Raw genomic sequence first — 13,689 nt, forward strand, 5'->3', positions numbered from 1 at the left:
TTTGCTAAATTTGGTAAGTTTTTGGTCAGTAGTTCTCTGAATATTCAGTCTGCCCCTTTCTCTCTTTCATCTCCCTCTGGGACCCCTATAATGCTTATATTGGTGTGCTTAATAAAATACTAGAGGTGTCTTAGGCTATTTTAATGTTTTGTAATTCTTTTCTTTCTGCTTCTCAGCTGGACTTATTTCAATTGTCTTTTCTTCCAGTTAACTAATTTTTTTTCTTCTGCATGCTCCAGTCTACTGTTGAAACCCTTCTGGGATGTTTTCAGTTCAGTTATTGTGGTCTTTAACTCCAGTAGTTAAATTTGGTTCTCTTTCAAATTTTCATCTCTGTACTAAGGTTGTCATATTGCTCACTCATTATTTTCCTGATGTCTTTTAGTTCTTCTTCTGTATTTTCCTTAATCTCTTGAGCACTTTTAAGGTTTTTTTTTTTGTTGTTGTTGTTTATCTTTGTCTTCTGTTGTTGTTGTTGCTATGTCCGCATTCTGGTGTTCTTTGACATTTTCTGGATCTTTATTCTCTTCTTTTGGATAAGCCATCATTTCATGTTTCTTTTTTTGTCTTGCATTCTTTCATCACACACTGAATATTTAATATTTAAAAATGTTAATGTGGGATTTATTCCCCAAGATGCAAATTTCTTGATTTTGTAAATAGCTGGTGGTAAGAGAGAGATTTTTCTGAGCTTCAGCTCTACTCTCAGGAAGGCTCACTCAAGGTGAATGCAGAATTCAGGGGCCCCCCTATCTATTCTATTCCTGTATAAAAGCAACAATAGGATAATTGTAAGGGTATGTTACTGAAGTTAAATTGGTAACTTACTCTCAGATTCTGCTTGTTAGATGTTTTTGAGTTCCCCTGTTTTACAGGCGTTTCAATCCACCCTCTATTTCCCAGGAGGCAGACTTCCCTCCCCAGGTGTTAAAGTAGAAAAGCCTTTGCCCCAATTTTTTTGCTTCTATAGTTTCCTATATTTCTTTCTTCATCTTAAGCTGCTTTCACCTGGAGGGCAAATCTGGTTGGAGGCAGGGAGTGGAGGGCATGCCAGAGAGTGGTTTACCAAGCCACTCTTCTCCAGCCAAGGATAAATGAAGAGGGTACAGACTGGCTCCAAATGTCCCCAGGAAGGGGTCAGCAAGGAAACCAGAAGGTTCTTCCATGGCTCCCCAAATTTTAACGTGGGCAGGCACCGGGAATCGAACCTGGGTCCTTGGGCATGGCAGGCAAGCATTCTTGCCTGCTGAGCCACCGTGGCCCACCCAAGCTGAGTTTTCTTAACCTGCCCACAAATTCGGCCCTTCTACTAACTGCAACCCTGCAACCCTGAGGAAATGCACTCTCTTTAAATCTTCTCAGATGCCTTTGTCCAGTGTGGGTTAGAACACTGACTGCTCTCAGAACCAGGTCCCCAGAGATCTGAAGTCACTAAATAAAGGCTGTGAACAGTGATGGGCTATGCCTGTCCCTGGTCATAGAGAAGAGTATTTTTATATTTCTTTCTGTCACCAGTGATCTGCACAGGAACTGGATCCAATGGCAGCATGCTGTGGGAGTGGGGATAGGTGTCTGTAACCATCATGCAGAGGAAGCAATTTACTGGTCTTTAACATAATTTAACAGCATCTACTTCCCTCTCTTTCCTGCATGCTGTACAGTGTCCTTCTGGCCACTGCAGTTTCAAACTAGTTGTTTCAGACAGTTCCTGACTGTTTCATAGTTCTTCTGCTGGATTTTCCTATGCTATCATCTTCCCACAATCATAAAACATGTGTTTTTAACCTTAGATGACCCACAGATTCTCATGGAGAGTTTTTAAATATTCTTATATTTGAGCTTCCCCACGTCAGAATTCCCAAGGCCAGAGACCATGGGGAAATGAGGAAAGTCTATGATGCAATTAAGGTATTTGTTAAATGAATAAATTATTAATTTACTTTCTAAATATTTTCAAATTATCTTCAGAATTTCTTTAATTTTTTAAATTTAAAGTATACATTAAATATACTTGTATATTTACATTTAATTTTATATATTTGATAAAAACTTCAAATTCATAAGATGTTTCTGAATACAAACTCATTTTAACATTTAGACTAGGGTACATAAGAAATAGATTGTTAAGAAAGCATTAAAAGCTAATAAGAATCTAGTCAAGACTTGTTCAACAAATGGTAAGGGGTAATGTTTTATGACTTTTAATTAAATTCTGACCTATACCACATATTCAAATATATCTCTGATTCATTAAATATTAAATTAAAAAAATGAAACCAGTAAAAATGATAGAAGATAACCTTTTGCATTATAAAATAATTAAAGTTTGCAATTGGTACACAAGGGAAGTTTTGAAACAGGGACACTTTCTAAGAATTAGTGGGAAGAATAAAAAATAAATAAAATTCTAGCAAATTTGCCACAATCATTTCTTTAACATAAAAAAAAATTGTAACTAAAAGCCAAATGACCAAAGGGGAAAAAGGTTTGCAATGAATTTGATGCCCAGGAATATAAATTAACTTGATAGCAAAACACCAATTTAATAATGTGAGCAAAACATATAAAGAGATGATTTAGAATAGAGGAAACGGAATTGTTAATATGTGAAAACATTTTTCAATCACACTGATAATCTAGTGTTAAGTAATCAAATCAGAAACTGAAAGTCTGAGATTTCACCCTAAAAGAAACTTAGCAAGTTAACTTATGACAGTTTCATACTCGTGGAAAGACATGAGACATCTGGGTCAGAGATAATGACAATTTATTCTTTATGGCAAAAACACTATCTAATCTACCAATTTGTATCAGTTCCTTGTGCCATAATTTCCATAAGGCAACATGTCAAGGGCCAGGTAGTACATGCCCATTCAGTGGGAAAGCATTACAGAAAAGGATTCCCAAATTTAGGACACTCTGATCTCATAAAGGCTGCTGGCAAACCTGACCATCCTTCTCTGTGGAAAGCAATAGTATCTGTATTATCTTGCAATGTAAGCAAATATCTCTGGGAGGGAAGAGGGGTATCTCTAAATAGATAAAAATTTAGAAAAATGACTAGAAAATATTATACTAACAAAATTTTTTTTCCCGGTAAGACCACAGGTGACTTCTAATTTTCTTTATATTTGTTTCATTTTTGAAATTCCCCATTTGGAGTATAAATATTATCCAAAAAACATTATATAGAGAAAATTCTATTTCTTATTTTTATTTGGATTTAAATGGCACCCTCACTGGAACCTCACTGTAGTTTCATACACATGAATAAAAGATATTTTAAGTGGTGGAATATTTGAATGATAATTATGGGGCCACATGCCAGAAATTTTGAGAATTAAGGTTACAGAGAGGGTTACCTAAAACTAGTAAGGAGATGTATAATAAAGTATCTGACTCCAGTTTTTCATTCTTTGTTTTTTTTTGCATGGGCAGGCACCGGGAATCGGAACCTGGGTCTCTGGCATAGCAGGTGAGAATTCCATCACTGACCACCATCGCGCTGCCCTGACTCCATTTTTGATGTTTGATATTTAACTAATAGCTTTCAATCTCCAATCTTCCTCTTCTCCTCTCCCATATCAAGCCAGCCTGATAAGAAAGCAACCAATTCCCTCTCTTGACACTGGTAGGAAGTTCAAATCTCACGAATCTGCAATCCTGCACAGGGACACGTTCCTAGTCACACCCCCTTTCCTACATCCCTATATAAAGGCCCAGCCAACTTTTTCCTGCCTTGTTCAAGCCAAATAGCCCCAAAGGTGTCTATTCTACCCTCCCAGATACTTTATTATGCATCTGACTCTATTTCTGATGTTTGATATTTGACCAAAAGCTTTCAATTCCCAATCTTCCCTTCCCCTCTTTCCCATACCAGGCCAGCCTAAAAAGAAAACAACCAACTCCCTCCCTCTCTTGGCACTGATTTATTTCCTGATTGTTTGAGGAGGTCCAAAAGGAACTGGTTGGGGAATATATATATTTTAATGAAGAAAAATCTTGTCTCTTAGTTGCTTTGAGGAATCAGATCTGCCCCCTCAAAATAGTTTCAAATGTTCAGATACAGACTGATGATGCCACACACATGAACTAATATATTTGCAAGCTGGAAACTCCAATAATGGTGGCATTGGAAGGAAAGCTGGCTGGCTGAATTAGAGGCAGAAATTCTCCTTTATGCTGTTGGACAGAAGGCACAACTTGTAAGTGATGAACTTGGATATTTAGCTGAGGAGCTAGAAACCAGAAATTGGCAGAAATCAAAAAAGAGAGTAATAGGAAGAGATCAAGAGCATTGCCATGTAATGAGAATCAGAGATACAAACCAAGGCACCCAAGGATTGTGGCAAATTAACACCAGAATGCTGCATCAGAAGCCAGCACCAGAAAGTACGGATTTACCAATGCCTTGATTTTGAACTTCTAGACTTTAAAGCTGTGAGCCAATACATTTCTTTTGTTAAGTCAATCCATTGTGTATTATTTGCCATAGCAGCCAGGCAGACTAAGATAGCCTATGTTGTGGTTTCAGTCATCTATAAAAATATCTCCGCACAGCATACTTTATGAGATTTTGGTAGAAAACATGACAAGAACTGCAATGATTGGGAGATTTGGGATACCTGGGAGTAAATCCATTGTGGTTACAAATATCTGGATCCAGGGTAAACAGTTGTGGTCAGGGACTGCAAGTAGATTCAGGGAGAGCATGGTAACTGTACTTGACTTCATCTTTAATCTAGCCACCATGTCCATAACTAGTCCATCTATAGCCATATGTCTACAATATAACCAGTATAACCAGCATGTCTACACCCTGAGACATATTTATAACACACAAGTATTAAACAAACAAATGATAACCAGCTAAGCTACACATTAAAAAAATTGTAACTGCCAGTGGCCAAGCAATGTTTCTACAAATAATAGAATAGAATGTTTTTACTATGCTGGAAGAAAGGTGAGCATCAGTGCCAATAAAAAGAGTGCGATGGGGGTGTAAGAGTAGTTCAGTGGTAGAACTCACCTGTCATGCTGGAGAGCTGGGTTTGATCCCCCGTTCGTGCACTTCCCCTCCCCCTCCCAAAAAAAACTAACAAAACAAACAAAAATTCAACAAATAGTGCTGCAATAATGGTATATTACATGAGAAAGTAATGAAATGTGACCGCGCCATATAGCATACAAAAGAAAAAAAAGAGATTGACTCATCAGGCAGGGGATTTTGGAAAGACTAACACCATGACTGGTTCAAAAGGAGTGTGACTTACCTGAGAACTAGCCCTCGGGAACTCCACAAGAAGCCTAGAGAAAGGTGGTTACAGCAATCAAAGCTCAAGGCAGTTTCCATGAGGCAGTGTGTTAGCAATTGAAGTCCAAATCAGGACAGTGGCCATAGAGGAATGGATGGATTACTAGAGGGCCTGGGCAGTGTTATGATAGAAATGTTGGAAGCATAGCCAGGAACTGACTGTTCAGAGCTACAAAACGCTCTGTTGGAACACTGCTGGTTCTGAAAGGCACATTACAGCTAGCACAATTGCAGGTATAGAAGTGTTTCAGAGCACCCCTGTGATTACAGGGGTGCATTAGTTAGTTCAAGTCAATCAAGAACACATCTGAGATAAATTAAGGCCCCTCAGAGGTCCTAGAAAGCAGAACCTTGAATGGGTGGCTGAGAGCCCACAATTATTCAGTGAAACTACTGAGTTACCCAAATCCAGATTTATCATTAATGAACCTAATTTATACCCACAGACTCTGGAAGTCCCAGGACATTCAGAATGCAGAGACTTGATATTAAAGATGAATTTAAGTGTCAATTTAAAATTGTCAGCTTAAAATATTATTGTAGATACTTGTACACATCCAGGCGAAGCAGAACACAATAATTATGGGGTAGTGGTACACTTCTAATTATTATTGCATCACTGAATATAGATACAATTTCATCATCTTTGATATAGCAGAATCTGGGGACAAAGATGTAAGCTATGTGTTTATACCTTTCAAAATTTCATTTACTTCAACTGCAGAGAAAAAAATAACAATGTAGCCCTTAGCATCATGCTAAAGAAAAATAATTACATGTTTATGGAAACTTATCTTTGAGCAATCATACATTCAGAGCAGAAAGTGACCCTTTTACGTGACTTAAAGGCAAAATATAAATATATTGTCATTTCAAATAATTTATAAAGACCAAGAATAAAAAATTAGATAATATTTTATAATAAATAGTTATCACTTCAGTGATACCCTACACAATAAGATAGCATTTTTATTATTTTATCAAACCAAACATTGTCTCCAAGTTCTCAGATGCCTAATACAAGCCGTGACTTTGAAAAATGAGGCCATGCTTTTGCAATTGCTATTCTGAGTGCCCTAAAAACATAATGCCAAACACCAGGGCCTTCATTCACATAAACCTCTTTTTTGAATTCTTGGTGGGTCCTTCATTGATATGTTCAATCTGAGCCTTTGACCTAACCATCATCGGCACCTAATGTGCTGGCTTTCAATAGCATAATTCCTTCTGTGAACTTTCTGAAGGCCTTGCAACACAGTTTATGAGCTCCTCAACAACCGTGGACATTCTGCTACTTAATCCTTTGGAAACTTTGCATCAGGCTAGCAGTTACCTGCATTACACTTCAGAAATCTTTAGCCCTCCAGTCATCTGTCTTCTACTGTATTCTCATTCCCCTCAAGCACTGAGTTTTGACGGTTATCTATTCTGTAAAACATTTATTTCATATTTTTGCCTTACCTGAAACCTCAGGTGCCTTTGAGGACACTCTCTTTTGGTGTTCTCATATAAAATGTGTGTGTATTCCCACACTGTACATATGGTCACAGTTGGGAGATGAACCCACTATTATCTTATAGTCACCAACAATATTTACTGAATAAATTATCTCTATGCCTGATATCAAAATGTGTATAATAAAATAATATATAACATTCATTGAGATAGATGCTAATTACTCTCTCATTTATCCTTCCTTGTTGCTGCTCTTAATTTATGCCCCAATAAACTCAATATTTCCTATCTACTGGCTTTGTACCTAAATATTGCCATTAACCTAAATGATTTCATTGTCTTTTTAGATGAGCACCCAACAACTCATTTTCCAAATTAATTGACTTCATGAATTCCAGGGAAGACTCCCTTAGTCATTGTACACTGCTACTTCAAAGACCACAAGTTGAACTTTGTTATCAAGTAAAAATTCTCTCTATCATCAAAATATTTCATTCTCTGATAGCAATCTCCTGTTCTTCTTTTTCTAATTTTTACATTCAGGATTCTCCCCTTTGTAAACCTCCAGTCCCTAACTACTCTACTGTATCTTAGCAAATCCCTTTTGTTTTCACTTACTAATTCAAAAAAGATTATAAGTCTACTTCCACCACAGGACCTAACATCCTCATCTTAAGATTTTTTATTCTGAAATATAACATATATAAAGAAAAGTAATCAAAGTACAGTTTAACAAGTAGTTATAGAGCAAATTTTAAAGTACAGTATGGGTTGCAGTTTCACAGTTTCAGGTCCTTTTGGCTGTCCTAATACATCAGAAACTAAAAAGAATTATCTATATAATGATTCAGTCATCATAATCCTTTTTAAAATCCTAACTTCTATGTTACAGCTCCTCCTTCTCATTTGATCACTCTCTCCATCTGCAGGGTTATTTGGGCAATGACCATTCTAAGTTCTTTGTGTTGCAAAGGGGTGTCGACTTTATGGGGTGGGGAAATGCAACTGGTTGATGGTCTGGGAGAGACTGGTGCCTCTGGGTTTCAGGGCTTATCTGTCTTAGGGACAATCTGGAGGTTTTAAGTTTCTAAAAAATAAGCTTAATAAGTAAACTTTTATAGAGTCTTGGATAGAGCCCTGGGTTTTCTTTAGGGATTTCAAGAATACTGTTAATTGTTTCTTAACATATTTTAGCAATTTGTAATATCTGGCTGAAGCCTGTATGCGCGTAACCTCCAGAATGACCTCTCAACTCTATTTGAAATCTCTTAGTCACTGAAACCTTATTTTGCTACATTTCTTTACCCCTTTTGGTCAAGCATGTCTTGTTTTTTGTTTTGTTTTTCTGTAACACTTTCTGGAAGTTCCCATCACCAAATCAGTTCAATTGTCCAGTAAATCAGTAACTAGGTTACCTTTCACCATGGGGGGTAAGGGGTGGGGAGAGAAAAAAAAAAGAAACACATCAATTAACTGTTTATTTCCTTTATAAATCCATGCTATCTAACTTTGATAAGTTCCGCAATATATCCTGGAAATTCCACTAGGATCAACTTATCAGTACCCCCTCCCCTTTCTTCCAGAAAGGCAGTTTCATATCTTTATTCCTCTTAAATCTCCAGTTCTACCCTTGGTCAAAGTCTGGAGATGGCCTTGTCTTCTACTCATTTAGAAATAAGACTTTAGATAGGTTTGTCCCCCAAATTCAAAAACTGGACCTGAAAAACTGCCTGTAATTTCATGCACCTTTTCTTTTTCTGCCCCCTCAATTGGAATAGATAACGATTTCCCTATTCTACTACGGGTCACTGGAATTTATTACCTTTTTATCCCTAAAGGACTTCACTCTATTACTAATCTGTCTTTTAAATTCTCAACTTCTCTCGCTACTTTATTTTTCCATAAGCATTTAAATATGCTCATATCTTCAGTATTTTCACATTTTTTAAATCCCACATTCCCTCTAGCTTCTACCCTAGTTCTGTCTTCCTTCTTATAGCCAAACTCTTTACAAAGTATTGTTCATTCTTGGTCCCTTCTTCTGCACATTCACCCATGCCAGAATTCACTATTATCCAGCAGTTCTCACCCTTTCCCCTGGAAACTAGTACTATGATATTCCAAACCTTGTTTACTTTTAAGAAATCCAAGGGACACTTTTAGTTCTATTGTATTAAATTACTATAGCAATTGACAATGTATCTTTCCTATAGAACATGACTTCCACAGTACTATACACTCTGGTGTCTCTCTTCTCTATCTCTATTTTATCAGGTTCTTTGTAGAATCATCTTCCTTCTCTCATCTCTCATCATATTTCAGGAATTTTATACATGCTCTCTAGTGAGTTCATGTAGTCTTATGACTCAGTTCCCATCAATTCCCACTTTTCTGCTGAGTTTCAGATTCATTATGTCCAAGTGAGCATCAAACATAAAAAGTAGACTCTCTGCTGCTTTCCGCTTGGCAGACAACCTCATCTTTTCATGCAGTGTCAGCACCATCTCTAAGTCATGATGGTGAAGGACAGAATAAATGGATTTGGCTGTTTTGGGCACTTGGTCACCAGGGCTGCTGTGAACTCTGGCAAAGTGCAGGTTGTTGCCATCAGGATCCCTTCATTGACCTCAACTACATGGTTTACATGTTCCAGCATGATTCCACCCATGGCAAGTTCAAAGGCACTGCCAAGGCTGAGAATGGGAATCTTATCATCAATGGGAATTCTGTTACTATCTCCCAGGGGCGATATCCCACCAACATCAAATGGGTTGATGCTGGTGCTAAATATGTTGTGGAGTCCACTGGCGTCTTCACAACCATGGAGAAGGCTGGGGTTCAACTGAAGGGTGGCACCAAAAGAGTCATTATCTCTGCCCCTTCAGCCAATGCCCCCATGTTTGTGATTGGCATGAACCATGAGAAATATGACAAATCTAAATCATCAGCAATGCTTCCTGCACCACCAAATGCCAGGGCCCCCTAGCCAAGGTCATCCATGACAGCTGTGGCATCATGGAGGGACTTATGACCACCATCCATGCCATCTTTGCCACCCAGAAGACTGAGGATGTCCCCTCTAGGAAAATGTGGCATGATGGCCATAGGGCTGCCCAGAATATCATCCCTGCATCTACTGGCAAAGCCAAGGCAGTGAGCAAGGTCATCTTTGAGCTGAACAGGAAGCTCACTGGCACAGTCTCTGTGTCCTAACCCCCAATATCACCTGCTGGCTTGAAAAAGCAGCCAAGTATGATGACATCAAGAAGGTGGTGAAGCATGCACCAGAGGGCCCCTAAAAGGCATCTTGGACTATACTGAGGACCAGGTTATCTCCTGCGACATCAACAGTGACACCCACTCTTCCACTTTTGATGCTGGGTCTGGCATTGCCCTCAACAACCTCTTTGTTAAGCTCATTTCCTGGTATAACAATGAATTTGGCTACAGCAACAAAATGGTGGACCTTATGGTCTTCATGGCATCTGAGGAGTAAGAGCCCCTGGAAAATCAGCCCCAGAGACAGCATGAGAGGAAGAGAGGCTGCTAGCTGCTGGGGAGTCCTGGCCCCACTTGATCCCCCAGTACTGAGAATCCCCCATCCTCCACAGTTTCCACCCTAGACCCCCTGAAGAAGGGGAGGGGCTGAGGGCCCTATCTTGTCATGTACCATCAATAAAGTACACCCACCCACCCCCCCAAAAAAAACAAAGACAAGAAAACATAAAAGGTAGATCAGGATCGATGTGTTTAAAATTGACATAATTTTATCCCTTGCTTTTCCTCTTGCCTTCCTTATCTCATAGAACACCATTATGATCTATCTACTTGCCAAAGGCAGAAACACAGTATCATCTTTGTGTCTCTCTTTCCCTCACTGCACACATTCATTTGTTCTCTAATTCTTATTAATGTCACTTTCCAATTATATTTTTAAAACTTCCATTTTCCACACATCCTCTGTTACATTAATTATAATAACAATAATCTTTCCCCTGGGCAATTCAAAAGGTCTCCCATATCTCTAGGCTTATGTTTTTAATATATTGAATCAGAATTTTTCTAACATTAAATCCCATGCCACTCCTTAGCTTAACATTCATCTCTAATTTTCTAATACTATTATGAGTAAGTCCATACTTCTCAATAAGACCAAAGCTTACGAAACTAAATTGATACATTGTTGAGGGGTATTACAACTCATAGGAAAGGGAGGTTTCTGAGAGCACACTCTATGGGAGTTACTGGAAAATTGAAATCTTACTAAGATGGGATTCTTCAAAGAAACCAGTAATATTTGAGATTGCAGAGCTGAGTATATCCAAACATCATAAACCAAACCGATAATTAACTCTAGATGTGAAAAAGGAAAATGGAACTGGAGGCCCAAACCCTAACTTTGCTTTACAACCATGGATTCCAGTGGCCCTTAGGGGAAGAGTAAAAACTTTGCTTATTATATAAATGAGGTATTGATTTAGCCAGGAAAAAAATAGGTAATGGTGAAAAAATTTTAATAGAGAGCTATTGAAAGGTGTTTCTTTCTTCTAAAAGCAACAAAATGTACCCAGTTGAACAGCATAACAAGTATTTTCCTGTTCCTAGAAATTCCTCGATAGTAAAATGCTTATAATAGAGAGCATTGGGTGAAATTCACAGTTATTGAACTCTTCAAGACTGATTTCTCAAAACAAAAATATCAATTTTCTTCCTGGTGTGAGCATGGCCAAGTTGGTTATCAAATTAAGGAGAAAGAATAAACCACTTTTTGGCAAAAATGTTCCTTGTGAAAGGAGGCTATCTCTCCCCATAGATATGTCAGGAAGAGAAATGTTGACTTGATCTCCTTCCTCGGATTTCTAAGAAAGATGGCTAGTAGCTTTTCAGGTGGTTCAATATTTGTTGAGAAAAATGACATGTTCTCTTTCCTCATTGCTAGTGTAGGTGCAGGGCCAAAGAGACTGGAGAGAGAAATGGATTTCAGGAATGTCTATCCAAAGGTTTAAGAACTTACCCACTTAAGTTCCCAATTCCTGAGAGGTCAAAAGAGAGACTCAAGTCTCCAGCTCCCTAAACATGGAAAAACATCACTGCACAAAGATATTAATTGCAGCATTTTTAAATAAAAGATGGGTCACAAGTATCTTGGACTGAAATGCCTAAAAATTCTTGATTCCTGTCAAGGGACAGGGCTCCTTCTTAGTAAACGGCAGCCCATTTATTTAGTAGGCAAATCTTTCCACTTATTCTTGTTTTCTCTCAAACCCTTCTAATCTATCAACAATGCCTTTCAGTTTTAACTTGAAATAGATTATACACTTAACTATTTCCCGGTATTATTACCACCAACACTCAAATGAAGTCACCTGGATCTCTGCATTGGGCAGAGAACATACAAAATGTCCAAGAAAATTTCCTGGGCAATAGAAAAGAAATTAGATATGCATGTATTCACAGAGAGATTATGTGAAAAATGCTCCTGTTTTATTTTCTTTGTACAGATAATTTAAACAGGGGTTCCCATTACTTAATGAACTTATCTAGCACTGTACACTGTACACTGTAAATGTTACTCCCCCATCCACTGTCGCCAACTTTGCCCTGAACAGCCATGTATATATTTCAGCTAATACATATTTTCCTGACATTTGAGTTATTGTTCTGAATATGTTTTCTCCTCTATCAGATTATAAAATCTTTGAAGATGTCTCTTTTTAAGTACAAAAGCACAGCAGGCTGTGCTGTTGTCATATTTGAACACCCTCCTTCTTTCAACAAAACAGTTATGAGATCCACACATACCACATGTATAGTGTGTATCATATTTGAATTCGCAATAGAGCCTTAAGCGCTAAGTATTTTTAGATAAGTGAGTGAAAGAATAAACATAGGTGAAAGAAACAATAACTGAATGAAAAGTAAAACATTTTTGGCCAGTTGAACTCTACAGCACTAAAATAAGACTGTCCATGTTTGAAGTAGATGCATTTTAAGTTTTCATAAATGTGAAAACAGGAAAGTGTAAATTTCAGCTTCATATACTGACTGATAATAATGTATTACCTGGGCATATTTTAATTGGTTTGTTTAAAGACGCCACATTATAATCACATTAACTCACTTCAGGGTGTTTAAAGTAACAATACGTATCCTGCTGGGTCTTATTACTTAACCAGAGTTGCAATTTGGCTTTCCTGCTGACTATTAAATTGTATTTCCTAGAAAAAGATAGATAGTAGCTTATATCAAATTATTCTTGCTTATCTAAGGAGAACATTGATCAATACCCTATCATCTGAGGCCAGCTACCTCTTTTTGCCTAATCACACTGCATTTGAGGAAGAGAAAGAAATCTGGCATTTTCAATTATTGGCTCAATTCAATTTAGCACACACTGGACATCTCTGATGTCTTGTACTATTCTTGCCATTCTGTGAGATTTTGAGTGTGCCATCTAGTTAGGCAACATAATATTTGCCTAACACTTTGCATATTAGATAGAACATCACGCTTGTTATTGCATTTAATTCTCAGGATAAAGAATACCATTAGTAAAAACAACTAACGAAGTAGGTAGGGCAGATTGTATTAATCACAATTTATAGCTTGGGACACTGTGTTCTAGAGATCCAGGACTCCACCTGGAGCATTGCAACAATTAATTCTGCACTTGGTGCCATAATATATTATCTTCCTGGTCATCCTCTCCCAAAAATCAATATTTCAAATTCTATATTTTGATAAAGTAAACAATACCAGACTCTAACCTCATGATTTCTTGACCATAATTTTTATGTCACCTTAAACCTTAAAGACAAAATCCCTGAAATCCAGAAGTTCAATTTTCTTCCTTAAAACTCTCTTTCCTCATTAGTTCTACTTTGACACAGATTTGTCCACATTAAGTCCTTAATCCTACA

The 13,689-nt window shown here is 37.6% G+C and overlaps 1 pseudogene; it reads left to right on the top strand.

The window, feature by feature from the left end:
* Positions 1 to 9,285: 9,285 nt before the first annotated feature.
* On the top strand, positions 9,286 to 10,265 carry LOC143682470 (glyceraldehyde-3-phosphate dehydrogenase pseudogene; annotated as a pseudogene).
* Positions 10,266 to 13,689: the final 3,424 nt, after the last annotated feature.

Source organism: Tamandua tetradactyla, chromosome 5 (genome assembly GCF_023851605.1).
Source record: "Tamandua tetradactyla isolate mTamTet1 chromosome 5, mTamTet1.pri, whole genome shotgun sequence".
In the NCBI taxonomy this organism is placed as follows: domain Eukaryota; kingdom Metazoa; phylum Chordata; class Mammalia; order Pilosa; family Myrmecophagidae; genus Tamandua; species Tamandua tetradactyla.